The sequence below is a fragment of the Sinocyclocheilus grahami genome, unplaced genomic scaffold, assembly GCF_001515645.1.
Source record: "Sinocyclocheilus grahami isolate Dianchi unplaced genomic scaffold, SAMN03320097.WGS_v1.1 scaffold259.1, whole genome shotgun sequence".
Taxonomy (NCBI): Eukaryota; Metazoa; Chordata; class Actinopteri; order Cypriniformes; family Cyprinidae; genus Sinocyclocheilus; species Sinocyclocheilus grahami.
In genome coordinates, this window is record NW_015505438.1 from 1,839,885 (window position 1) to 1,867,379 (window position 27,495).

The 27,495-nt window shown below is 36.3% G+C and overlaps 1 pseudogene; it reads right to left on the reverse strand.

Annotated features, from left to right (window-relative positions):
- Positions 1–528: 528 nt before the first annotated feature.
- LOC107598998 (plasma membrane calcium-transporting ATPase 3-like) lies at positions 529–27,495 on the reverse strand (annotated as a pseudogene).

Sequence of the window (27,495 nt, forward strand, 5' to 3'; positions counted from 1 at the left end):
ATCTGGGGGAAAAACAACATAAAAACTGAAATGTAAAACAAATAATATAAGAAAAATAAGCAATGCAAGAAAAATAATTTAGATGATTATTTACGTTATTACATATAATACGCAATTATTATACAAACTTTCCTCTGTAATTTATCATGTTGGCTATTACAATGGGAGTTATTAACTCAATGTGGCACCTTGTGTTTTCTTCCATTTGACTATTCATACGTGTTCTCTGTAAATTGCATCTCGTTTAGTTATTGTAGTTTATATTTAACTTGATTGTAATCCTTGTCTTATTCCAATCGAACAATTGTTTTTATACAAAGAGGTGATGAGTTTAGCTTCAAGCATGACAGCAATGAATCAGTCTCTGGGCAGAGTATGTGCACTGTTCTATGACCCATGGAATAATGCAGTGTGATGCATAAATTTATGATAAATCATGCAGATGTTTAATTACTTTGAATACAAGTTGAAAAGATGAATGGAAGTTAAAGGGTTTCACATGATCTGATCAAAAATCTTTGCTTGTGTGTCTGAACATTTTCTATATACCCCAAAATACCATATTTTGAGCATACAGAGGCCTGTTCTGACAGTTGGCAAAATGATTTATATTTCCCGTCCAATGTTTCCTGAATATTTCTTTTCCAGAATCTTGCTGATCTGCTTCAACGACATGCATCATAAAAAAATAATTGATTTCTATTGATAGAAATATAATAGATAGTAAATATTATATTTCCAGCAAATATTCTAAGATTTTCCTCCAATGGTTAGATTTTATTTTATTTATGCTGCTGATATATGTTCTGTAATTTCACTTCCTTTTTTTAATTGGACATACACATCACACTCTAACACAGAAAACAGAGAGAAGGGCACGTGTGGAACCAATGAGAACATAGACACAGATTTTAACAACAGCAAACAAACAAGTACACATACATACAGACTTACGTCATACATACAAACATACTTAGTGATATAAAGTATCATAACTGGAGTATAGTAACGGTAGTATTAATTGTCGTAGTTTTAGCAGAAATATAACCACTATAATAATTGGAACAATAATGTTATTAACTAAAAGGCGAAAGGAGTAATCCCCAAATAAACATTTTTTTTTTTTCATTTGTACACTTTCATTAGGCTCAGTCTTTAAAATCTTTAGTCAGAGTTCAAGCCTACACACACGTAGATCCATCTCATCGTTTTGGGTATTTCTTTCGAGCGCAACATACTGTATGAGAACATAATCGGTCACTTTCATGCGGAGCGGGATTGTCTTTGGGCCACACAAGATACTGTAAAGAACCACTGAAACATTTTGAAGCAGTGAATCTGTGATAGGAACAAAGATTAGGTACAGAAACAAGCGTTTCTCCGTCTGGCTGGCAGTCTCAACCGGCTGACCTCTGACCTTCAGAGGCACGTCTCCAGGCTGTGCAGAGGGCTTGCGGGGCAGGGGAAAACGCTCGAGCCCAGGTAGACGCGGCTCTCTGTGGCGTTGTTGTTGCAGTTGAGGGTGACCGGCAGACTGTGCTGCCTCAGCGGGCGAGACGGGTAACGGGATCGTGGGGGCCTCTGGGGCGCCTGGGGCTGAGAGTGAGGGCCGGGGTGACGAAGCACCACACGCACGTGGTTATGGTTGGAGCGCTCCGATTCGTCGTCCACATCCGTCTCATCGATCAGGGGGATGTTGTGGACCGAGTCCGTGATGATGAACTCCGGGTGCGCCTGGAAGTCATGAATGGAGTTCCGCAACTCGGGCCGCTCGATGCCGTCGTAGAGGGAGCTACGGAAAGCTTTCACCACCCGGATCTATACGTCAAGGGTGCGGGGTAGGAGATGTCAAAGGGAAGAAAATGGAGGGATCAAAGAGACAGAGAGGTGGAGAGAAGTTTAGTCCCCCATTTGCACTACTCAAGCACTTTCAGCTAGCTGACCTGCGAGAGCTGAAAGTTTCACATCCATTAAGGCCTTTGGTGCAGTAGGCCTTTGAAAAGAAACAAAACTCCACAGCCATTCTATAGGCCTCTATAGAATGACACCCAAAAACAATCATTGAAACCCAAGTTGTAATTACAAGAGGAAAAGGAAATCTCAAGATGATACACAAGACTGCAAACACAAATAGTTCCAATAAAACGGAAGGATACCATACATATAGTGAATATGATCTGTCAAAGCAGCCTTAGCCCCCTGTCTGCCTTTCATTTAATACAATTTCAGCTTTATAAAGGATTGTGATCAAAAAGTTTGACTTTTTTAACCTCTGATGTTTTATGAGCAGAAAGGCATGTCAAATTAGTGAGCATAAAAAATTAACAGAAAAAAAAATTAAGAAAATAATAAAAGGCATGTATGTCTGCAAAGTTCAAAAACGGAATTACAACTTTCACTGTTGCCAGTTCAATACCAGGTGATTAAAATTCATGGAACACTCTAAAAACACATGCAAACAAATGACAGTAAATGATTTTGAAGGCACACACGCCACCATGTGGTACAAACACACACTTAGTATACACGCAGTGTACACAGTACACACACAGAAAACACACACAGAAAGTGAGGTTTACACTACACGGCTGTGCACAGAACGCACAAACACTAAAACATACAGGAAATAAAGACATGCGTATTCACATACTGTTGGTGTTGACAAATTCTGTAATACAGATTCAACAGTCTTGAAAAAACAGATTGCATTTGTTACCGTAAGCATTATTTATTGTTCTGACATCATCCGTTTTCTATTTGTTACATTTATAGGGTATATTTGCAAGGCTTTTTAAAATCCACTTTCAATAAATCAATGAAAAATAAATAAATAAATGAAACAAAGCAAAGTATCTTAGCTCATTCTAATACGAAGCCATTTAGAAGATCTTGATTGCCTTTTTTTGTGGAAAGAAAAAACAAACTCTCTATGCCCTCAAAAGTATGAACACATTAAATGGGACTTGTCTCCCATGCAGCCATGCACGATAATTTTCCTCTTCCCGTTCATGCATGGCATGCAAGTACACATTCAATAGGAAAAAAATATCCATAAAATCATTGATCAAAACGGTCCATGTTCCTTTTTCTGACATCCTCGTTCTTGTCATGTGTGATTATACAGCAGCCGTGGTGAAAATGCATCTTCTTGAAAAAACATTTGTGTGTGACCATGCATGTCGGTCAGTCACATTCATCGGACGTAAGGTTTTTTTTCCCGCTCTCTGCATTCTACATGCATAGCCAAACCACGTTCGGGAATGACCACAAAGCAATGTGACTGACAGAGAGACGGGACTTCACAACATGGACACAAAAGTGCTTCTGCAGATTTGTTTTTCCAAAGAGCCATTCGTTTTGAGGTTCCTGCTTTTCAATTTAAAGCTGTTTTCTTTGCTACGCAGCACTGACATTGTAAACTTTCGAGTATAAGGCCCAGAATTTGTAATGGTTATGATATCAAAGAGGGGGGGGGGGGAAACATTGTGAATTAACTGCAGTGAGGAATCGGCTAGTCTTTTGCAATTCAGGCACTGGATGGAAAAACAGAAAAGGGATTGTGTTTGAATAGCTCCAAACACATCACATCAGAACTCCTCATGACGGACGGCAAGAGAAGCGAGGTGAAAGACAGACCTTTGAAGGATGGAGGTGTAAACCTACAGCACAAATCATGTTCTTTTGTTGTGGCGTGATGGCCCAACAAAAGCTTTTGAGAAGCAGCCCTCTAATGCAACATCACCAAGGCATGTCTACATTATTTTGCGAAACTATAACGATCAAAAATATACACTTGAGTGTTGTGATTTTGCTGGAAATTTTCTTTCTCTGTTGAATTGAATCTAAGATAACAGCACAAAGTGCTAAATACGATGAAACAAGAACAAAGGCGAAAAATAAAAACAGAAAAAACAATATACCGGACAAGACTGACAGGACAGGACAGGACAGGACAGGACAGGATAACCAAAACAAAACCTATGCTGAAAAAAGGAGGACAAAATATATTTCATTTTTAAAGGTTCATAATAAAAGGAACTGAAGATTAACATTGAAGGGGAAGGGATAATGAAACTGGGGGGCATTCCAGCTGGGCTAATGCTCGGTCGTCTCTTTGAAGGGATTTGGAAATGCTAAGACGCAGCTGTTTTCTTTAGACCAGGAAAAAAATCGCTTCTGGTACCTGGAGGGCAATGTTGGTGTTATATTTGGTGCATTAAACCCTCATAAACAAATCACTGTCTGTGAGAATGACTTTCAAGAAGACTACAGCTGTTTAGCGACAATAAATCATAGCAGAAACTCAAGCAGCAACAATTAGCAGGACATTTTCATTAGACATGGCAGGTTATATAACACGAAACCTGTGAAAAGAGAAAGGAGAATCTGAACAAGGCGCACAAAGACAGAGCAAAAAAAACAAGGCACACCGTAAGTATGCTTTTTGTCCTGAACGGAAGAGAAAAATGATAGCATTATCAATGCTAATATCCGTAATATGAAAATGGCAGCAGAAACCATTATGGGCTTATACTCGCAGGTTTACAACAGTCAATCTTTTGCTTTCATTGTTCCCATGTTGTCAAACGGATCAAACATCTCCACTTTAGTTTCTCAATTCATTTCAATTGTTGATTGGCTCTTTCGAGTGAAATTCTGGTAGCCCTTTATGGCAACATTGATTTGAGGGTGAATTATTGGCAAAATCAAGCAACGGGAGAATCAAAAAAAGGCAACAAGAAAAAGAAAACCTGCCTCATCTTGGCAGAACCAAGCCAGAATTAAACAGCAAGAGCAAGAAATAAGTTATGAGGTAGCAAGGAAGAAGGAAAGAAAAAGAGAGAACGAAAGAAAGGCCACAAAACGAATAAGCGAAACAAACTAAAAAAGCACATGTAGAGAGATGAAGCAGATGCTCCAATGATAATCTGCTCTCTCTCTCTCGCACACACACACACACACACACACACACACACACACACACACTTAACATTCAGCAGACTAGTTGCGTTTGAAGGCAGGCAACAATGCACATGTGTGTGTGTGTGTGTGTGTGTGTGTGTGTGTGTGTGAGTGTATGCTAGCCATCTGAGTGCACAGGCTCTACGAGGTGCCGTTAACGGAATGTAAGGACTCACTCCCGGGGGCACAAGTTGCATTGGCAGTGGAGAGAACTACGTGAGAGGGAGTAGAATTATTGGTTACGTCATGGAGTTGGCTGAGCACTGAAGAGCGGCGTCTCACTGCACCCTGAAACGAACCACTTCTCTTGAAGGTACTCACTACCTCCATCTGCAGGAGAGAGAGAGAGAAGGACATCACACAGACAGGCGAATGAGCTTCATGAAATGAACGGGATGGGGCTTTAATCACTCGAGGGGGTTTTGGGGAGGAACGGCTTGCAGGAAAGCAGCAGAATTTCATAATTTGCCAATGTGCACGCCAACCAACCAGGGTGTTTCTTCAACTATGAGCACTTTATTGATTTTTATTAAGTCTAATAATTAAAATTTTCTTGTTGTTACATGAAACATTAAAACTATTGGGAAATATTTTTTATGTATAAACTTCATTGTTTCACCCCTCAAAGTGCCCAACTTTCAATCTTAAAATATAAAAATACATCATAAAAGCATTATTAATTTCAAAACAAAGTGAAATAATCGAATCATTGAAATTTTTAAATAAATATTACTTTTAATAAATATATATGTTTACATTTTTTTGATTACACGAATTATGACTGTCCCTCAGTAGTGACATTATTTCTATCACAACCAATCATTTTGCTTCTAACATAAAAAGAAAGGATACCATAGTGTCAGCGAAAAGCATGGTTAAAATAATGAGAAATATGAGACATGATGTGTGAAGAAAATAAATGTATTTTTTATATTACTTTTTTATTAGCATTTCCAATCAAGCTGTAATTTTGTAAAATAACGTAAATAAAATAGGAAAATATTTAATTTTGTCTATTTAGGATACATAAATTGCTACCTGAAATTTTACAAAAATAATTAAAATGTAATTTCTACCACAAAATATCAAACAGTTTGAGGTGTGGTGAAAATTACATTTGTTGGTTCAGAAAGTAAGCGCAAAAGTGCCTATACTTGAAGAAACAGGTAACACTTTAGTATAGGGACCAGTTCTAACTATTATCTAGTTGTTTATTATCATGACTATTATTAATATATTGGCAGTTTATTGGTGCTTATAAAGCACATATTCTGCAGGACCATATTCTACACCCCTAATCCTACCCAATACCTAAACTTAAAAACTACCTTACAAACTATTAATAAGCAGCAAATTAAGAGTTAATTGAGGCAAAAGTCGAAGTTGATGATGTGTTAATAGAGAGAATTGGACCTTAAAATAAAGTGTGACAAAGAAACATTGTGTATACAAACCATGATAATATTTATAAGTTCAAAAAGTCCAATAATAGTTACCAAGGAGCGACATATTACATGGAGACGCGAGAAGCAGAGCAAAAAGGTCTCAATAAAACAGCGTGAAATAGCAGCAGAGAGAATAAAGGATGAAGTGAGGGAGAGAGAGAAGTTAAGATTTACAACACAGAAAGCTTGTTAAATATTAATATTTCATCAATTTATAAAGGCTGGTGAAGAAAGAAAAATATGTTTGAGTTATGAGGAAAGTAAAGTTAAAAAAAGTGCGCAAACTACAGCATGTGCCACAGAAGGCATTTGGTGTATGTGTCTATGCGGGAACAGCTGTCCCTGTCGAAACAACACAAAAGCAATGTTAAACCAGACAGGACTAGACAAAGACTGAATGTCACCTGAGTCTGAATTCGGTTGAGTCCTCTGAACCACAGGATCTGTCCTCGTCTCAGCTCTCTCTCGGCATGGTCAATCTCCTCCTCATCCTCAGCTAGATCCTCATCCATGATCTCGTCTGGAGCCGGCCCATGGCCCGCTTCTTTCAGAAACTTCAGCTGATGTGTTGGCACTGATGCTATCACCTAGAGAGAAAGCAATACAATGAAGTACAACTAAAGCTGATATTTTTGACAGTGATTTTCAGTGAGAGCATCCAGAGTGGAAAAGCAGTGGATTGCAGCACTTACCTGTCCCCAGATCAGCTCTCCCATTCCCACAAACAGGCACCAAAGCCACTGCTCCACATTTAAGGGGGAACAGCTGAAAGGTTTCCCACCAAACTGCACAATCACAATCTACAAATCATAAACAGAAATATAGGAGTGGAGTGGTTTACTTTTATCTGTGTGTAAAGCACAAACGCATCAAATTGTACAAATATATATGACGGAAAGTGTATATTTGAAATGTAGTTTAGTTTCCATGTGTTTTCAAGTTCTTAAGTATTTTTTGTCACACTATATTGTGTCCTTGCTTAATAATATTAGCATATTAGAAAAATTTCTGAAGGATCATGTGACACTAAAGACTGGAGTGATGATGCTGAAAATTAATCTTTGTCATCACAGAAATAAATTACATTTTTAAAATATATTAAAACACTTATTACTATATAGTACTACAATATTACTATTTTTACTGTATTTTTGATCAAATAAATTCAAACACAAGAGTAAGCATAAGAGACTTCTTTCATAAAAATGTATAAAAAACAAACCAAACTTTTGAACAGTTGTGTATATATGGCATTTAGTTTATAAAGACCTTTCAACAAGTGGAGAAAGAAACTCGTAGTCTTGAGCGTAAATGGAGAAAAACTAACTTGGAATTTTTAGAATTGCTTGGAAAAACAGTATGTCCAGCTGTAGACAGGCTTTAAAAGCTGCCAGGGCTGAGCATATCCGCAAACTCATAGAAAATAACCAAAACAATCCAAGGTTTTTATTTAGCACAGTGGCTAGATTAACAAATAACCAGACGCCACCCGATCTAAATATTCCCTCACAGTTTAATAGTAATGACTTTATGAAATTCTTCACTGATAAAATAGATAACATCAGAAACACAGTAACAAATTTAGATTATACAGCGTCTAGTACTTCAGCTTCATTGATTGCATCCAAAGAAAAACTGCAGTGCTTTACAAATATAGGACAGGAAGAGCTAAATAAACTTATCACTGCATCTAAACCAACAACATGTTTATTAGATCCTGTACCCACTAAATTACTGAAAGAGTTGTTACCTGTAGCAGAAGAACCGCTTCTCAATATTATTAACTCATCGTTATCTTTAGGTCACGTCCCAAGCTGGCGGTTATTAAGCCTCTTATTAAGAAAACACAACAAGATCCTAACGAACTGGCAAATTACAGACCCATTTCAAATCTTCCGTTTATGTCTAAAATTTTAGAAAAAGTCGTCTGCTCAATTGTGCTCCTTCTTGCAAAAAATTTTTTCTCTATGAAGAATTTCAGTCAGGTTTCAGGCCCCACCATAGCACAGAAACTGCACTTGTTAAAATTACAAATGACTTGCTTCTTGCGTCAGACCAAGGCTGCATCTCATTGCTAGTTTTACTTGACCTTAGTGCTGCGTTCGACACTATAGATCATGACATACTCATAGATCGATTACAAAACTATACAGGTATTCAAGGGCAGGCTTTAAGATGATTTGGATCCTCCCTGTCCGATCGCTACCACTTTGTTTATTTAAACAGGGAGTCATCTCAATTATCACCAGTAAAGTATGGAGTGCCACAAGGATCTGTCCTAGGTCCTCTGCTATTTTCAATATACATGTTACCCCTTGGTAATATTATTAGAAAATATGGAATTCGTTTCCATTATTATGCTGATGATGATACTCAACTAAATATCTCAACAAGACCAGATGAAACTTCTAAATGATCTAAGCTAACAGAGTGTGTTAAAAATGTAAAAGACTGGATGACCAAGGACTTTTGGTAGTACCTAGGATAGCTAAAGGAGGTAGAGCTTTTTCACATTTGCCTTCCTGATAACGTTCGGGGTTCAGACACACTCTCTCTGTTTAAATCTAGATTAAAGACACATCTCATAATCTTTTACTGCAGTTATATCTGATCAAATGCACATCATTATTCCTTAGCTTGGGTTGAACAAATCATTTTTGCTTGGTTGGAACAGCAGCTACGCTAATTATGTCTCTATTTGTTTCTCTGTTTCTGCCACGGGATTGACATCTACATACACAAAAACAGACCAAAAAAATTAATGAACAAATAAATAAATAAAACACAATTTAAATGTCAGGTTATATTAGTGCATATATGCACTACCATTCAAATGTTTCAGGTCAGTAAGAAATGTAAAGTTTTTGAAAGAGGTCTCTTAAGCCCACCAAGGCTGAATTTATGTGATCGCTAACAGAGTAAAAACAGTAATAAAGTATTATGACCATTTTAAAATACCTGTTTTTTATTTCAGTATATTTTAAAGTTTAATTGATTCCTGTGATGTTCAAGCTGAATTATCATTAGCATTACTTAAGTTTTTAGTGTTATCCTTCAAATCCTTCAGAAATCATTCTAAAATACTGATTTGGTGCCCTTGATGGTTCGTGCTGCTTAATATTTTTGTGCAAACCGTGATATACATTTTTCAGGATGAATAGAAAGTTCAAGAGAACGGTATTTATTTGAAACAGAAATATATATATATATATATATATATATATATATATATATATATATATATCAATGATTTGTATCGTGAAAAGCGCTATACAAATAAACTTGAATTGAATTGAATTAAACAAATAGAAACGGAAATCAACGAATCTAGACTTTTATATCTAGAGATTTGTATGCGTTCACCTGTATTGCGAAGGTCCCCAGCACAATTGAACAGAAGATAGGGTTTGAAAAGATTCCATCAAAAACGTTCCTCTCTCCGTGGATCTTACGGGCATTGATCTCATTGAAGAGTTGCATGAGGACAAAGGTGTTAAAGATGATGGTGTAATGCTCGGAGGGAGGAGAGTGAAGTGGAGCGTTACGTCCACTGTCTATGTCAAAGATCTTCTCACCTGAGCAAAAGGGCAGGAAAAGATGACATGAATATACAATATCAACTGAAACCAATAAATTAAAACGATATATAACGTTGACTATTACTAATTTGACACATATTAATTGTGCATCCTTGTAGATTTCAGAAGACAACAGAGCTTATGCATCTATCAAATCCTTTGACAGAAACAGTGCACAAAGTACCGTACCTACAAAGAGCAGGGTGAAGATGATGATGAGCTGGTAAACTGCATGGCCAAGGATGTTCTTCATCATGGTTCTGGATATGAGGGGGTTGTTTCGGCCATAGGGCTTCCTCAGGAGCAACGCTTCAGTGGGTGGCTCTGTGGCAAGAGCCAGAGAAGCAAATGTGTCCATGATCAGATTGACCCACAGCATCTGCACAGCCTTAAGGGGTGAATCCTACATACACAAAAACAGACCAAAAAAATAAATGAACAAATAAATAAATAAAACACAATTTAAATGTCAGGTTATATTAGTGCATATATGCACTACCATTCAAATGTTTCAGGTCAGTAAGAAATGTAAAGTTTTTGAAAGAGGTCTCTTAAGCCCACCAAGGCTGAATTTATGTGATCGCTAACAGAGTAAAGCAGTAATAAAGTATTATGACCATTTTAAAATACCTGTTTTTTATTTCAGTATATTTTAAAGTTTAATTGATTCCTGTGATGTTCAAGCTGAATTATCATTAGCATTACTTAAGTTTTTAGTGTTATCCTTCAAATCCTTCAGAAATCATTCTAAAATACTGATTTGGTGCCCTTGATGGTTCGTGCTGCTTAATATTTTTGTGCAAACCGTGATATACATTTTTCAGGATGAATAGAAAGTTCAAGAGAACGGTATTTATTTGAAACAGAAATATATATATATATATATATATATATATATATATATATATATATATATTTATTTTAAATTGAGTTAAATTATGTCTGATTTTATTGTCTGTATAGGTCTTTTATTAAGTTTTAGTTTTATTTAATTTGAGTTATTTTAATACTTCAACAAACTAAATGGAAATGAAATAATATATATATATTGAATTTATAAATGTGTATATATGTAAATTTAAATGAAATGAATACATTTAAATGAGAAACAAAAATAAAGCTAAAAACTATTCAAAATATTAAAGAACAAAATGTATAAGAGTATAATAATGATTCTAAAAAAACAACTACATATATGTGTGTGTGTGTGTGTGTGTATGGTTGTACATACACATATACTGCATGTAGTTGTTTTTTTGGTGTTTGGCTTAGTGTTATGTTAGAATCATTATTATACTCTTATACCTTTTGTTCTTTAATATTTTGAATTGTTTTTAGCTTTATTTTTGTTTTTCATTTAAAATGTTAAGTTTTGAAATTTTGTTGTATGCCTTTGTCATTTTTATTTAATTTCTTTATTTTTAAAATGTGTATAAGTGCTATTTATAAAGTTTTAGCTTTTAGTTTTGGACCTGTTTTTAGTTGTTTTAACCAGTGAAGGCTACTATGACAGCCACCACATTCACTGTGAGCTGAAACTGTAAGAACTTGGAGATGCTGTCATACACATTCCTTCCCCACATCACAGCCTTTACTATGCTAGAGAAGTTATCGTCCGTCAGGATGATGTCAGAGGCCTCCTTGGCCACATCTGTACCAGCAATGCCCTATGCAAAAAGATAAATCAATTACTATTTTTGAGTATTCAGACATCTTTAAATCTGGTATGCTTCAATTTAACAATTTAAATTGAAAAAATAAGAGTCACAATTTTGTTTCACACTTGGTGCATTCTCAATCTGTGTATACCAGTTGATATGCACTGCATCTCATATGAACTTTTCCAATTAACTTGACGTGTGGTTTGAAGGATGGCTTTCATGCTAATCAAAGAAACAAACTTTACTGTCATCCAAACCTGAGCCAAACCAAAACTTCTAGTGTAAAAGCAACATTCATGTGCACTGAATGTCTCATTATTTAGCTTCAGTTGGGTTTATCATTACACTATGTGTAACAGAACCTCAAAAATAGATGGCAATGTTTCACATATTTAGTGTATGGATCTTCTCACCATTGCAAACCCCACATCAGCTTTCTTAAGAGCAGGTCCGTCATTTGTGCCATCACCAGTGACTGCAACCACCTGCCTTTTTTCTACAATGGTGCTGTCTATGATACCTGAACACAAGACACACACAAAAGAAAAAATCCTAATAATCGTTTCAAGACCAAAATATCTGTAATGTAAAGTTGGCAAAAATGGTTAGAAAACCATTATCCAAACCATTGACATCCTGAAGAGCTTGGTATCTCTACTCAAGTCAGCATAAATGTCATTATATCACTTTACTATACTGTATTGTACTGTAAGTGATTATAAGGGAATTCCACTAAGGACATAATGGAAAGGTAATCATCCCCATAGGAACAAGGTATGAACTGAACTGACGAAGATACTCACCTTTGACTAGTGTGTGTTTGTCTGTAGGGGAGGAACGAGCAAGAACTCTGAGCTTGGGCCAAATTTTGTCAATGCGCTCTTGCTCAATCTGCAACAAAAAGTTGGGGGGAAAAAACACATCACCATACCACCATTATAAAGTAATGTCTGTAGGATTTTTTAATGTTTTTTAAAAAGACTCTTATGCTCACCCAGGATGAATTTACTTGATCACAATACAGTAAAAACAGTAATATTATTATATTAATTTTATATTCATATAATAATAATACTGAAATATTATTATTTAAATATTATTTTAAATTGTAATAGATTATAAAATGTAGTTTATTCCTGTGATGGCAAAGCTGAATTTTCAACAGTCATTACTCCAGTCTTCAGTGTCACATGATCCTTCAGAGATTATTCTAATATGCTGATTTATATAGAAATAGTTCCTGCATAAGTTCTGTACATAACTACAAAACTTGGAAGTATACCTCTCCTTTCTCATTTCTGATTCGCCTGTTGAAGTCCTTCCCTTCCATACACAGGAAGTCGTCGCCAGGATGGATGATGCCACATTTGGCAGCGATGGCACGTGCAGTGTTTATGTTGTCACCCGTCACCATACGCACCGTGATGCCTGCTCGTTGGCACTTCCTGATGGCTTCTGGGACCTGATTAGAATTATAATCAGCAAATCAGAACAGATATCAATATCATAATTATGCCTCATATACAGCATTTGAAGACTTCTTATGAAGTCATAATAATTTTCAGAAGTTATGTTCAGGGTATGTACGGTTTCTCAGGTAAATAGGAGAGAGAGACTGAAACATGAAGAGTGCACAGACATCCAAGACAGTAACCTGGTCTGTATACCTCAGGTCGAACAGGGTCTTCAATGCCGACCACTGTGATGCAGATAAGGTTGGAGACGATGTCCGTCTCGTTTTCCCAGTCTGGCATGGGGTCAGCTGGGAGCTCTCGGTAAGCGATGCAAATCGTACGAAGACCATCGCATGCCATCGGTTCAATCACTTTCTTCACCATTTCATCTTTGTCCCGTGGCCTAAAAGCACGAGCTTCACCATCACGGCCCAAGATGAACGAGCACCTAAGATGAAGGCAGAACTGTTTAATTAATTTATCTTTATAGTGTATTTTTGACAAAGACTGCACTTTTCAAAATTTGCATGGTACTAATTTTCAGAAAAAGAAAACTTTGTTTAACAAATTAATTTCAAAATTTGTGGCAACAAAAATATTTTTTTTATTTGCTACTCTTCGCAATTAGGTACAAATTAGGCCTTGAAGAAAGTAGTAGTCTTCAGTTTGAAAATTTTTAACAAATGGCCAGTGAAATAAGATGCTTAACCTTCACAAAACGTTGATTATCAAAATCACAACCAAGTATTATAATAAATAGTAACTAAAATAGACTAGCATTTGAAAATATTCTTGTTCACCAAGGCTGTGTTTATCAAAAAATGCAGTTAAAACAGTAATACTGTGAAATATTTTTACAATTTAAACTTTTTAAATAATCTTTAATATATTTTAAAACAATTTATTCCTGTGAAGCCAAAGATTACTTTTCAATGTCTTCAGTGTCACATGATCCTTCAGAAATTTTTTTAATATGCTGATTGGCTACTCAAGAAACATTTCTTATTATCATCAATGTTGAAAACAGAAGTGGGGAAACTGCAATACAATGTCTCTCTTCAGGATTCTTTGATAAACACAAAGTAGAAAAGCATTTATTTGAAAAAGAAATGTTAGTTACTTTTTGAGCAGGATCTCAGAGGCTCCTTTGCTGTATAAGCGGAAGCTTCCATCAGGCATCTGAATGACAGTGCTCATGGATTTTCTGACAGAATTAAAGGTGTAGACTTTATAGAGCTTCTCTTCTGGGATCTGCTCCCTCACAGCTGGGTAGTCTTGCTTCAGGTCCCGCACGAGTCCCAGCAGAGCACATTCTGTCTTATTACCCACTTGTTTGGGCAGCCCACCTTCCTTATCTGCAGCCTGGGAGGAAGAGGTGAAAAGAGTGGAAGACAGAGTTAATGAAAGCATGAAATGACAGTCATAGACTGCAGTGATATCACTGTGATGCATGGCCTCTCATGGTTTACTGCAAAGGTTTAGTGCTCAAGTATATAGTCTTTTACTAAAGTACTCTCACCATTATGTTGGAGGTATAAGCGCAGTTCACAGCAATAGCACTGGTGAGGAGCTCCAGTGTCTTTGAGTTAATCTGGTCTGGTCTTGGGATGTCGTGGAAGTGCTGGTCCTCTACATAAATCTGCACTACTGTCATCCGGTTAGTGGTGAGGGTCCCCGTTTTATCTGAACAAATCGCCGTGGCATTGCCCATAGTCTCACATGCGTCCAAATGACGCACCAGGTTATTGTCCTTCATCATTTTCTATGGAAAGGCATTTATAGGAAGAGTGTTAAAATGTTAGTGGCACTTGCCAATATGAGCGTGTGTGTGTGTGTAAATGACACTTCTATGATGGACTCAGCGTTACAAAACCAGGTGCATTCTTCAACATAACTTGTCAGAAAATACCAATTATTAATTTTTTGACTCTGACCTTTACGGAGTAGGCCAATGATATGGTGACAGCCAGTGGCAAACCCTCTGGCACAGCCACCACCAGAACTGTAACTCCGATGATGAAGAATTTGACAAAGTACTGCACATAAATAGGCGTGCATTCTGTCAGCCAGGCCCGTCCCTGAATGACGAACGTTTCGATCACGAAGTACAGCATCAGGATAATCACAGTGATGGCGGACATCACCAGACCTGAAATAAATCATACATGTAATTGCTTAGAAATATAATAGCACACCTCTCCTCAAAGAGCCACACTGTTTGAGATATCATGTATAATTAATTGGGTGAATTACTGACCGAAATATACACTACCAAGTGTTTGGGGTTGATTTACTAATGTAGTTTTTGAAAGAAGTTCAATGCACAGCAATAATGTGATTATTTGATCAAAAAAATATAAAAACAGTATTATAGAGAGATAACATTACCATTTAAAATAACTCTCTATTTTTTTATTTAAATATAATTTACTCCTTTGATGGCAAAGTTGTATTTTCAGCAGTCATTACTCCAGTCTTCATGGCAATGTATAACATCAGAATTTATGTACGAGTCCCATAAATGCGGTAAATCAATCTAAATAACCCAATTTTTTTTAATCAAGCAATAACCTTAAATACCCACTTGATAATATTCATTTACCTTGGGTGGTACAAAACAAACTGAATTAAGAAAGAGACCAACTGTTCTTTTTATAAAATAATCATTTTTTCCAAAAAAATAAATAAATAGAAATCTTACTGACCCCAAAATTTTGAATAGTAGAATATTACTTAGAGGTTCAGTAAAACTCCTATCCCTATAAGTATGAGCAAAAATAACGCTTGACTTGGCAAGCCAATACGATCAGAAGAACTTGACCTAACTTTAGACCTCCCCACCTGCTTTCCCGATTTGCACTGCGAGCTTGGTGAGTTTGCCCTGAAGAACTGATTTCTCCTTCTTGGGCACATTGGCTTTTTTCTTCTCTTTCTCCTCCACTTCCCCACCTTCTGCACTCTTCAAAGGCTGCATCTCCATGGCAACCGCCTCATCCTGTTTCTTAGCTATAGTGGGTGGAGACAAAGTGATCAGGCAAGCAGAATTATAGGTAACCGTTAGAAATAGCAAACTACACAGAATAGCAAAGACATTTTTTTTGTAGTTTGCAGTATGTATACTGCACACAGTATGCACAATATCATTATCTGAACTGACTGACATGACACAAGTCATTAAAAAATATATATTAAACATTAATATCTAAAAATCATAATAAAGGCAGCATTCAGTATATACTGTGCAGTATGCAGTTTTCATTCTGAAAATAGTTGATCATAATAATGATTTTATCTCGCCATAAATCAATCTGAACGTGCCTCACATGATCACATGAAAGTGATCGTAACTCAATTCTAATTCAGTCCTGAAAGTCACCTTTATTTTGATTGTTCTCCAGGGTCCCGTCTTGTTTCCCTGTGAAGGTTAATGCAGACATTTAAACAAAACAAATATCGTTTCTGCTGCTTGAGGTCAATGTAGCTGACATGAGAGAACAATAAAGTGCATGAGAAAGAAAACATAAAACATGGAGCGATAACATTTGACAGATATGCAGAGTTAAACCAGGATGTCTGTTTATGAGTCATCTCTCTCTATTGTGAATGTCACCTACCATTTATGATGTTGTGTTCTTTGGCTTCAACACTGGGGAACTGCGTGGATGAATTACTATTGACCTCTGATAGAATTGTTGGAAACAGAGGACAGGACAAAAACGAAGGTGGTATGTAAAGACATAAAACAAAACCTAAATGCTGAACAAAAGCAATGAAAAATCAACTCAAATGAGTGAGCAAAATTTCTGAGCATTTCAATGCATTGAAATAGAATTGACCCAGACCATTAGACATTTTGTATCTGGATAATTCTGTGAGTATTCAAGCAAAATGGATTTTTCTTTTATGATGTGCATGTTTAATCATGCTCAACTTTTAAGCATTTATAAAATACTTTAAAAAACTGACATACGCCAACCTTTCTTGCAGTCTTTCTTCTCTTCCTCCACCTCTCCGGCCCCCAGGAGGGTGAAGATGATTCCCGTTTGAGAGTTGACACCAACAGCGGTCACCACCATTTTCCCCGATCCCTCCATTACATGAGTGCCTGAGAAGATTTTTTGCAGTAAATATTTTCAACAATTTCTTCACAACTTTTCCCTTCCCTAATTAAGTACTTCCCTTCTCTAATTGAAAGCAATTACATGTTTATACTAATTCAAATTAAAATAACTTATTGGCACCATCTTGTGACTCAAGATGGTTAGCTACTGACTAAAGGACTTCAGTATTCATTGTAATATCTATTTTGATCATAAAAACCTTTATAAATGACTAGAAGTTCAGGTGTATCCAGTTAGAGCATGTTTAGTCTAAAACAATTAATTAGATGTAACTGTTTATACAAATAATGATTTCAAGGAATTCAAAGTGTCATAAAAATAGTTTAAATTCATATTAAAAACAGCTCAGTTGCAGAACGCTCACTTAAGCTACAGGACTTTGCAATCTTAAAGTGAGGTTAAGGGGAAATATAAGCCTACACTGTTATTTCATCAATGCCCAATCAGTTGTATGAGTCATGGATAGCCTCGTATAATGTATTGATGTTATTTGTTGTGCTCACACTAGCCCCTGCACTTGTCTAAACCAAGGATCAGAATTAAAGCTGAAGTCTCCTCCATGGCCTTTCCTTTTAGTGTGTAATACAATTAAACTGAACCAGATTGCTTCTTTGTTCCCTGATTCAATGCACATTAATTCTTGCTTTGTTTGCCATTATTTTGTCTTGTTTTCCAGAAACAAATATCAAAACACACTTAAAAAGATAGTTGTAAAAAAAAAAAAACCTAACTACATAAATAAAATACAAATAATGTGTTACAATAACATAAAAAAAAAAAAATTGGATTCAGTTTGTTTTTCCTACCCCAATCGGTGAGGTTTATGTCTATTGCCAATGAGAGAAGATATTTTTACAGAGATAAACAAAACAAAACTACTGATTAAGACCATTATTTTGTGCAGCATGCATTTCCTTCTTCACAACAGAAGCCTTCAAACATACATGTTGAGAAGAAATTACTCTCCCATAATGATAATATGCACCCCTTGATGATTAATTGCACACGCTGATGAATGACAAAAAGGCTTTGACAATAAAAACAAAACATCTTCATGGAAACTAGTCATCTTAAAGTTGAGAAACATGAAGCAAGAGATCATTATTGAGAAAACATCTTAGTTTGCACAAGAGTTTCACTACATTTTCCCAAATTCATCCTGATAAATCAAAGCTGTTTTAAATTAAGAACCTCCTGTTTTCCCTCAGGCCATCCACCTCCTGAATGACCTTAAGAACTGACTGCACAGGCTGGAACTGATCCAGTAGCGCTATACTTCAATCTCCCATCATATATCATATGAGATCACATCAAATAATAAACTGTTTGTTTTTTTATTTATTTAAACCTGGAATAACCATAGAAGTTCAGGATTTTGAACAAGGAACAAGGTTACAATGTAAAATGATTAAGAAATATTTACTATTTCTAGGTCATTAATCAAATAAATAACACTGATCATTAAGAGATATTTGTACAAAAGGTCAGATAGTCTTGCTCCTTATTTTAAAATGCAATTTATGGCAAAGCTGAATTTTCAACAGCCAATGCTCCAGTAAAAGTACAGCATTTGTTTGAATCATTTACTAAACCATTTTAGTTTGTTACTGAGAATATAGGCAAATCAAGAAATTGTGATTCTGACTTGGACACTCAAGGGACGGGAGTAAACGGTATTCAGATTTTTTTCTTTGCTACAAATTAGTATTCATTATTCTTCGTTAATGTCAATTTAGCTATGCGAGTCCACTCTAATCATGTTACACATGCATTTTTCACATTAAATGTCTAAAAGCATGTTATGTTTCCATAGATTCCATTTTCCATTTTTCACACTTGATTATGTTGAGGTCGTGGGGTAACGCTGCGTGTGTGGCCAAGTGAAGAAACAGCTGCTGCTCTGGTGAACTGCGATCATTAGGAAGAAGTGGCAGAGCAGGTCTCTAGAGGGCCAAACACAAATCTGAGCTTTTCTCCAGGAAGCAGAGATGAGGAGGAAGCTGATTAACCTGTTTATCAGACCTCAGGGACGTTCTCTCATTAAACCAGTCAATGGGATTTAGCCCAAACACTGCACAACCTGAGTGTTAAAGTATTGACAGAATACTTTGCAAAACCCCCATCCTCCCAAACAGCAAATTGGTTCAATTCAGATGGATTGCAATAGTGTCAGCCTAAATTACTTGATACTGGTAATTCTGTGAAGGCTTACAGTATACTACACACGTGATGTTACCATATAAGTAAAAGGAATTGTGCCCCTGGGAATCAGCAAAACACCCTTTGCATGTTCAAGCCTGGATTTTTAACCACTAGTCTGTCCCAGGGACCTGTTCGCATCCAGAATCATCTGAATTCTTAAACAGATGGTGAATATCTTTCAGTATTTGTATGGTTTTGAATATCCAGAAATATTTATGTAAAAACACACAAACATTCATCACAACCTATGGCCATATGGCCGACCCAGTCCACACAATCCCACGCAAACATATGTTCGCTTATATAACCTTTACTCCCTACCTGACAGCAGCATGGGATCCTTCTCAACGGATTTGTGTACGTGATCAGACTCTCCAGTGAGGGAGCTCTCATCGATCTTGAGGTCGTTCCCTTGCATGAGAATACCATCCGCAGGCAGGAGGTCGCCTAGGAGACCCCAGAGTGACAGCAACAGATCAATCTTACAAGCCCTTGAGTACTACTACCTTTAATGACCAAAATAAAAAAATTAATTATTTAAAGGCATCTTCACATCCTTTATATATATATTTTTAAATAATATATATTATTATAATTTATACACATGCACAATTTAAGTAAGATTTTAAGAATTTGCTATATTAATAATACAATACTAATACAGTAAACCAATTATAAATTTATGTATAAATAGTTTTTGAATGCAATTTATATATTTTAATTTTACAGAAATAATTTAAGTTATAATTGATATACATGCACAATTTTAATTTTAAGGATTTGCTATATGAATATATGAATAATATAATACTAATACAGTAAACCGATTATAAATGTATGTATAAATCATTTATTTAAATTTTTGAATGCATTTATATACTTTAATACTTTATATAAAAATCATTCAAATTATAATTTATATACATGCACAATTTTAAGTGTAATTTAAATTATTTGTTATAGAAACAATATAATACAAATTGATTATATACATAATTTTTTCGCTATTTGAATGAATTTTATATATATTTTATATATAATATATATAAATACATTTATATATATACATAGACACATAGACAGATAGATAAACATGAACATATACTGTATACTTTAATAATCAATTTATATTATTTTAATTATATTGTTTATATAAAAATGTATAAATTAAAAATGTGTTCATAATTATACAAAATTATAATTAGAAGTGAAAAATTATACTTAGCATTGTTTGCATTTCGTTAATATAAAATGTATGTAAAATGTAAAAATATGAATTATGAGTTCATAAAGAATTTAAGCAAACAGTCATTTTGTAAGGATCACAGGAACTTAACAGTACACTTTTAATAGAGACAAGACTTTTATTAAAGTTTTTAATAAAGAATCACCCCATGTGGGTCTCACACCACTCAAATTTATGAAGCATTTATTCATTCATAATGTAAGATGCATTCATATAAGACGATTTGTGGAGCAAATTTTGAACTCTACTGACCATATTTGACCTGGGCAATATCCCCCACCACCATCTCAGCCACGGGGATTTGAATGACCGTGCCGTTCCGCACCACAGCGAAGCGCTGCTCCTGCTCGATACGGCTCTGCAGGCCACGGAACTGCTTTTCTTTGCTCCAGTCATTAAACGCTGTCACCAGCACCACGCAGAGCACCGAGAGCAGGATAGCTGCACCCTCGATCCAGCCCGCCTCCGCCTCTCCCTCGTCCTCCGCACCTGCACTCACATTACTACACGCTGGAGAGAAAGAGAAAGAGATGGAAAGGTAAAAATGTGTGGGAGAGAACAGCGAGTTTGAGTGTCTACTTGTAATCCTTTATATTCTTTTATCTATCCATCATCTCTCACTCCATTCCTTATACTCTTTGCTTTCTTAGCTATCCATGTGACTATACTGGTACTTACACTAAGGATTACTTTTAAAATGCATTCAAAAGGACACACAAGACCATTTTAGGGATCAAACTCTGAAAAATGTCTTGATATAAGCATGTACAAGTAGCAGTGTTAATATTAGCAGAGTAAGGGTCACCAGACTGTTAAATTATTGAAATTCTAATGGGGCCACGACATGAAGCATATAACGTCTTCCCTGAGCTTCTGATGAAAGGCCAGAAATCCCTTTTATGGTCAGATTATGTTTGAATTCTTTTTACATTTGTACTTTTTTTTTTTCACTGAATACTTCGAGCCCAATTCACCTTCACTGTCCCCTCCTGGCGGCTGGTAAAAGGACAGTCCGAGGGAAATAATGGCTGCTATTTCCAGGATTATAAGGGTAACATCCTGTAGAGCCTCCCACACGAGCTGAAGGAAGGTCTTGGCCTTCTTAGGAGGGATGAAGTTCATTCCAAACACTTGCTGACGTTTCTCCAGGTCCGCAGGATTGTCCGATAATCCTTTTGGAGGGAAAGATGGTGCTTAAAATCATTGTCACCGATCAAATCTTACTAATGAAACAATCGAAATGTTATGAGACGTGAATTGCTATATTATTATTAGGGTTGCAAAGGAGTGTACAATTTCCTGTAAATTTACAGAAACTTTCCAAAAATTCCCGGAAGACTCCAAAAAATCCTGGAAAGTTTCAAAAATTTTCTGGAAATTTTCCACCTTTTTGCAACCCTAATTAATATTAATGTCAGTTATAAAAACAGTAAAATAACAAAATAATCAGCCTAAGAACATGTATACTGATGTAAATCAGAGTTATAGTGCTTAAAAAACCCAATTCATGTATTAATGGGTTTTTCTCTATGCAAATGGTTTTGAGAACTTCCTGGATGCTCATTAGTCATCACTCAATTCTGTTAGCACCAATCCCTGACCTCTTAGGGTGACAGGAAGGGAGGGGAGAGGACATAACAAGAGAACACAGGGCACAGACGGTAAAGTCAGTGTGTTTCGGATGCACCACAGGGTGTGATTTTTGGCAGCAAGACCCAGACAGACTGTGACACTCTCTGAATCCTCACCCTGCCAATCATCACCGGCTGCCCCTGGCAACCTCCCATCAGAGCTTCCCTTTCACTCACTGTAAAACCTAATTGAGTTACTCCAACGGGCTGTAGGAAATCATTTCCCTAACTCATTCCAATTGCCCCGATTAATTCATTCAGTCTCTGTTTGCCACAATATGCGCAAGTAAATTAAGACAACCGAGAAACACCAACGCAATCCTCTTTCCACGGACTACCAGAATTGAAAGACTTTTGCAGTACATTCAGCCCTTTTTTTGACTCTTTCATCTTTCCATCCATGCCCGTAAGCTTCTCTTTTTGTATCCCTGTCATGCTTTCTGAAGAGTGGTTTTTCAAAGAGCAGCATTAAAAGGAGGAGAAAGCGCTTTACAATAAACTAATAGTAACCGCAACGTGGCTGCCAAATAGCGATGCAGGCAGATCGCATGACTTGGTCTGAAAGCAAGTGGTCAGAACAAGATGCGGATCAATGTGATTATCAGAGCGCAAAGTAGGATTATCTACCCAGAATAGCTCCTGCAAAAAAAGATTCCAAGCAAAATTATTTTTTAATGTTACTTTGAAAGTTTAAATCCTAGCAAACTAAACACCGTGCTTTTATTTAGTAAACTGTTTCTGATAATTCCAAGCATGAAATATGGAGGAATAGAAAAATGCTATACAAGCACAGTATCCTTCTCAAATTATGAATGTAGATTTATTATGCAACACCGCAGTAGCATCTGGCAGAAGAATATAAGAGCTTTGATATTGTCTAATGATGATACTACTTCAAAAAGTTTTATTTTTAAAGTGCAGTTTGAGTTTGCATATGCTTCAGTGTTATTTGAATATTATTTATATACTACTATAGTATTTTTAAATTACTTTTTATTTTTACATTTACAGTTTTCTTTTTAAATTTTAGGACGTTTTATGTGATTTTGTGATTTGTATTAATTTTGTTTTTCTATATAGATTTTATTCATTTTTATTTCAGTTTTAGTAAATTTAGTGCTTAAACTTATATCAGTTGCTGAAGCAACATTTCTAATTTTAACTTACGGGTTTCCTCTAATATCTAGATTGTATTTCAGCTTTATTATTTTTATTAATTACTGAAAATGATTTATCAAAACTTTGCATGCTCCATTTTTACCTATAAAGCTACATATTGTACATCATAAATACATATTGTTGGAAGAATCAAGAATTTTCTTGAATTTCTTAATACAAAAACTACTCCAAAAACAGCATTACAGAGAGGTGCTCTCATCTGATAACATGGGCAGTGCAAGGCGTTTCATTTTTACTGCGAAAAATGTAGAATAAAATTCAACACCAGGTGCTCTTCGGGGATATCTGCTTTCAAAGGCAGATAAAGACACTTGGCATTTGGTATTCTTTCCGTGAAGACAGGCTTGTTTTGAAAAAGAGTGTTTGTGAATATAGGTGCATCTGGATTTACAGGACTGTTTTACTCAAAAATGAATTTGGTCATCATTTACCCATCCTCATGTCATTCCAAACCTTTGTTTGGAAAATCCTTCTTTTGCGATGCACAAAAAGATCAGTTTCGAAGAACTGAACTGGTTGCCATTTCCCATGCAATAACAATGAATGGGGACTGAAGCATGAACGTATCATAAAAATGGTCCATACAACTTGTGCACTACATTAAAAGTCTTATCAGTGAATAATGACTTAAATTTTGGTCCGTTCCTGACACAAAACTATTGTAGAGCTACAGAAGACCTATATAAATATGTAATTCACAAGTCTAATGGAGCAATTTTATGAGACTTTTATGGTGCTTTCGTATCTTTTCTGATAAAAGCCTCAGTCCCCATAGGGACTAACTGCATGGTACACAGCAATCAGTATAATTCTCCATTTGTGTTTCACGAAAGAAATAAAATCATTCGGTTTTGAATGACCTGAGAGTGAGTAAATGACCACAAACTTTTTATAATAGCTGAAAATGTCTGTCTGTTTCAGGATGCACGTGTGATGTAATTAGCAAGTGACATGGTCATGTCTAAACTAGTACTACTCACCATCTGCAGGTGAAGTCTTAAGTCTGTGACAGAGGGTTTCTGTGTCTGTGTAGTTCTCCTGGATCTTCTGCAGGGCCTCGGCTCCCCTGAGCTCCATCAGCAAGCATAACTCCTCAACTGTCACCCCGAAATCTCCCTCATGACCTCCTTTGTCCATCTCTGGCTTCTTAGGGTGGAAGTCTACCGTGCTATTGCCCAGATCCCCCATGATGGTGTGTTGGTTGTGGAAGACGACTATGCTATGAGATAAAAGATGGGTACCTGGGAAAATGTGTGATCTCTTTTGTCTTATTTATATTCCTCCTCACCTATTTCTAAGATGTTCTCTGTGTAGTTCTCCATACTGAGACATGAATTGTGAGATTGTTTGGGGTTTTCTATTCTATGGTGCGGTAGCTGGGGTTCCCCTGAAAAATCCCCCCATAAAAAAAAGTCAGCAAATAAAGTGGTAGCCATTGTGCCAATCCATCTCTATGAAGACCAAATGAAGCAAGTGTTAATGATTATTAAACAATAAAGGGGATCTAGTAACACAGGAATAGCGTTGGAACAAAACCTGAGGAACAAAAAAAGAAGAATGTTAAAAGTGCACTGCTGAACTTGCTTAAACCAAAAACACACAGCTCTGAAACATCAAAATGCAACCATAAAATCATTAAAATGTAATGTCCCATAAATAAATAAGGAAATAAAAACACATTATTATCATGGCACATAAAAAATAGCTGCACTATTTGAGAAGTATACTATAAAACTATGTATAGTTTAATTAATCATACAGGCTAATCACCAATATCATGAAATAATGAAATAAAGTTTGAATACTAAATCATATCATGAAATTATAAGAACTTTGTTTGAAATATGGCATACTTTTTTACAACTATTTAAACAGTAAACAATTACAAAACAGCAGAAATTGAAAAGCCAACAAAACAAAAACATCAAATCATTATTTTGGCTTGCAGGAAGTTGAATAATGAGAACGAATTATGTAAAATTGCAGCATATAAAACACGTGGCAACTTCGCCCGACATTTATGACAAAAAAAACATCAAAAGCTGAGTACAGCTTTTCATCTAACATCTGCCTTTATAAATTAATAGACTCTTTGTCATATAGCGTGTTAGTAGCCTATTATTTTATTTAGCGTTCACTTGTTTACTCAGCGGGTATCTCCTACTTAACCATTAATTTATGCCCACTTCTCTTAGATTTCATTATGAACGTAGGCTATTTGTTCCTAATTGTAATGCTCAGAAGTGGTTATTTAAACGTTCTGAAATGTGAAGGTGGCATTTTGCTCACCGAGGTGTCACAGGTGTAGGACGTTTGTGGGAAACAAGTAGCCAAGCGTTCATCACGCACACCTACTGCAATGGATTGTTTGCATAATATCCGAGGGAAACCGAGGACAATCACTTCTTATCTAAACGCCTTTCGAAATACTCTCTCTTGATAAAAGTGCTGTATGTGCGCCTCTCCCCAACCCATGTACTTCAGTGCCGTCTCTCGATGCAAAATCTGCCTTAGTGCCTTCACTCAGTCCGAGACGCCTGCGCATGCGCACATAAACACTTGCCCAATCCCACTGCAGAACAGATTTACGAAGGCAACACTACCAGCCATCAGGCCTGCAATTTTGGATGACATTACAATCCGCTTGAGCTCTGCGCCTCCATTTCCCTGCTGTGACACCAACTTTAGGTTACTGAACATTTATACCCATAATCTGTGTGCGCCTCCTCATCTTTGATTAAAAATGGCAAGAAGATTCCTCAACAAACATGCTCTTTATAGACGATGGTGCCCTTTCCTGGTAACCTTCAGGAATCAGATGTTCACCTTGGTCCTCTGTACAGCTGCTCACAGCTTATAAAAGTGCCTGTAGCATTTGTGTCATGATTTCTCGTTTTAATCATAACGAGAGGACGGTAAAACAAATGTATATCAACAACATTTGGCGGGGATTAAAATGAAAGGCTGCACAAACTAACCAGACAGCAAGGTTACATCCATTCAAAAACTAGTAATTTGTTTCATGCATACAGGTATTTATAGATGCACTGCTCTTAATTAAGTTTATGGCACAATAATGAAGATTACATTTTTTTAAATAGATGTTAAAGAGTTGTCAAAGGTATAATTATAACACTGTGTTATATTTGTGATTTCTCATTTTTATTATATGTTAATTTTATTTATCCTACTACATGATTATTTATCCTGCATTACTATTTTATTTTATGGCATTAAAAACAATTGTTGAACAATCACGAATACCCTACCTCCTGACATAAAACATATCTTTTGGTGAATTATATCAGCATAAACGCGCTGGGCATACTGTAGATGATGATAATAATTTCCATGTAATGCTTACCTAATGTAATCATAATAATAAAGCACTTTAATTATACATTAGCATACGCTGGACTGCAACAAATAAACAACCCCAACACAAAACACACCCTGCTGACACCACAAGGCACTTGTGAACATGTATCCGTGAACAAATATATTCACTCACCGCGCAGGCCATGTTCCAAGGACATTTGACGTTGAGTCGAAAAAAGACAGGAAACCCGGAATGATATCCAGTGATTTATGCCCATCATGGAGAACACAAAAATGAAAGTCGCATCATTTGACCTTTATGCTATTCCAAATGCAGATGATGCGCAACGGTGCAGAATAGACATCAAATGAAGGGAGCAGGAGACAGCAGACGGTGGTGAGCACTTCATCTTATGCGGAAGAAAACCTGAATGATGCAGATGAGACTGTACCATGTCCGCATTAATTCATCGGTTAAAACGGCGTACTGTGCTGTCGGGAACGTAAAGGATGCTCGTTTTGGTCACATCGTTGCTGTTATTTTTGGCGCTGATTGATAGAGTGATGAGTGAAGGAGAGATGTGGGTCTACATGCTGATGATGCCCGTTTGACGCGCATCTCTCGGTGATGGCAGCAGCAGCAGCAGCAGCATCCCAGCGCTGGAGGACGGGAGATGGGGGAGGGGCGGATCGAGATC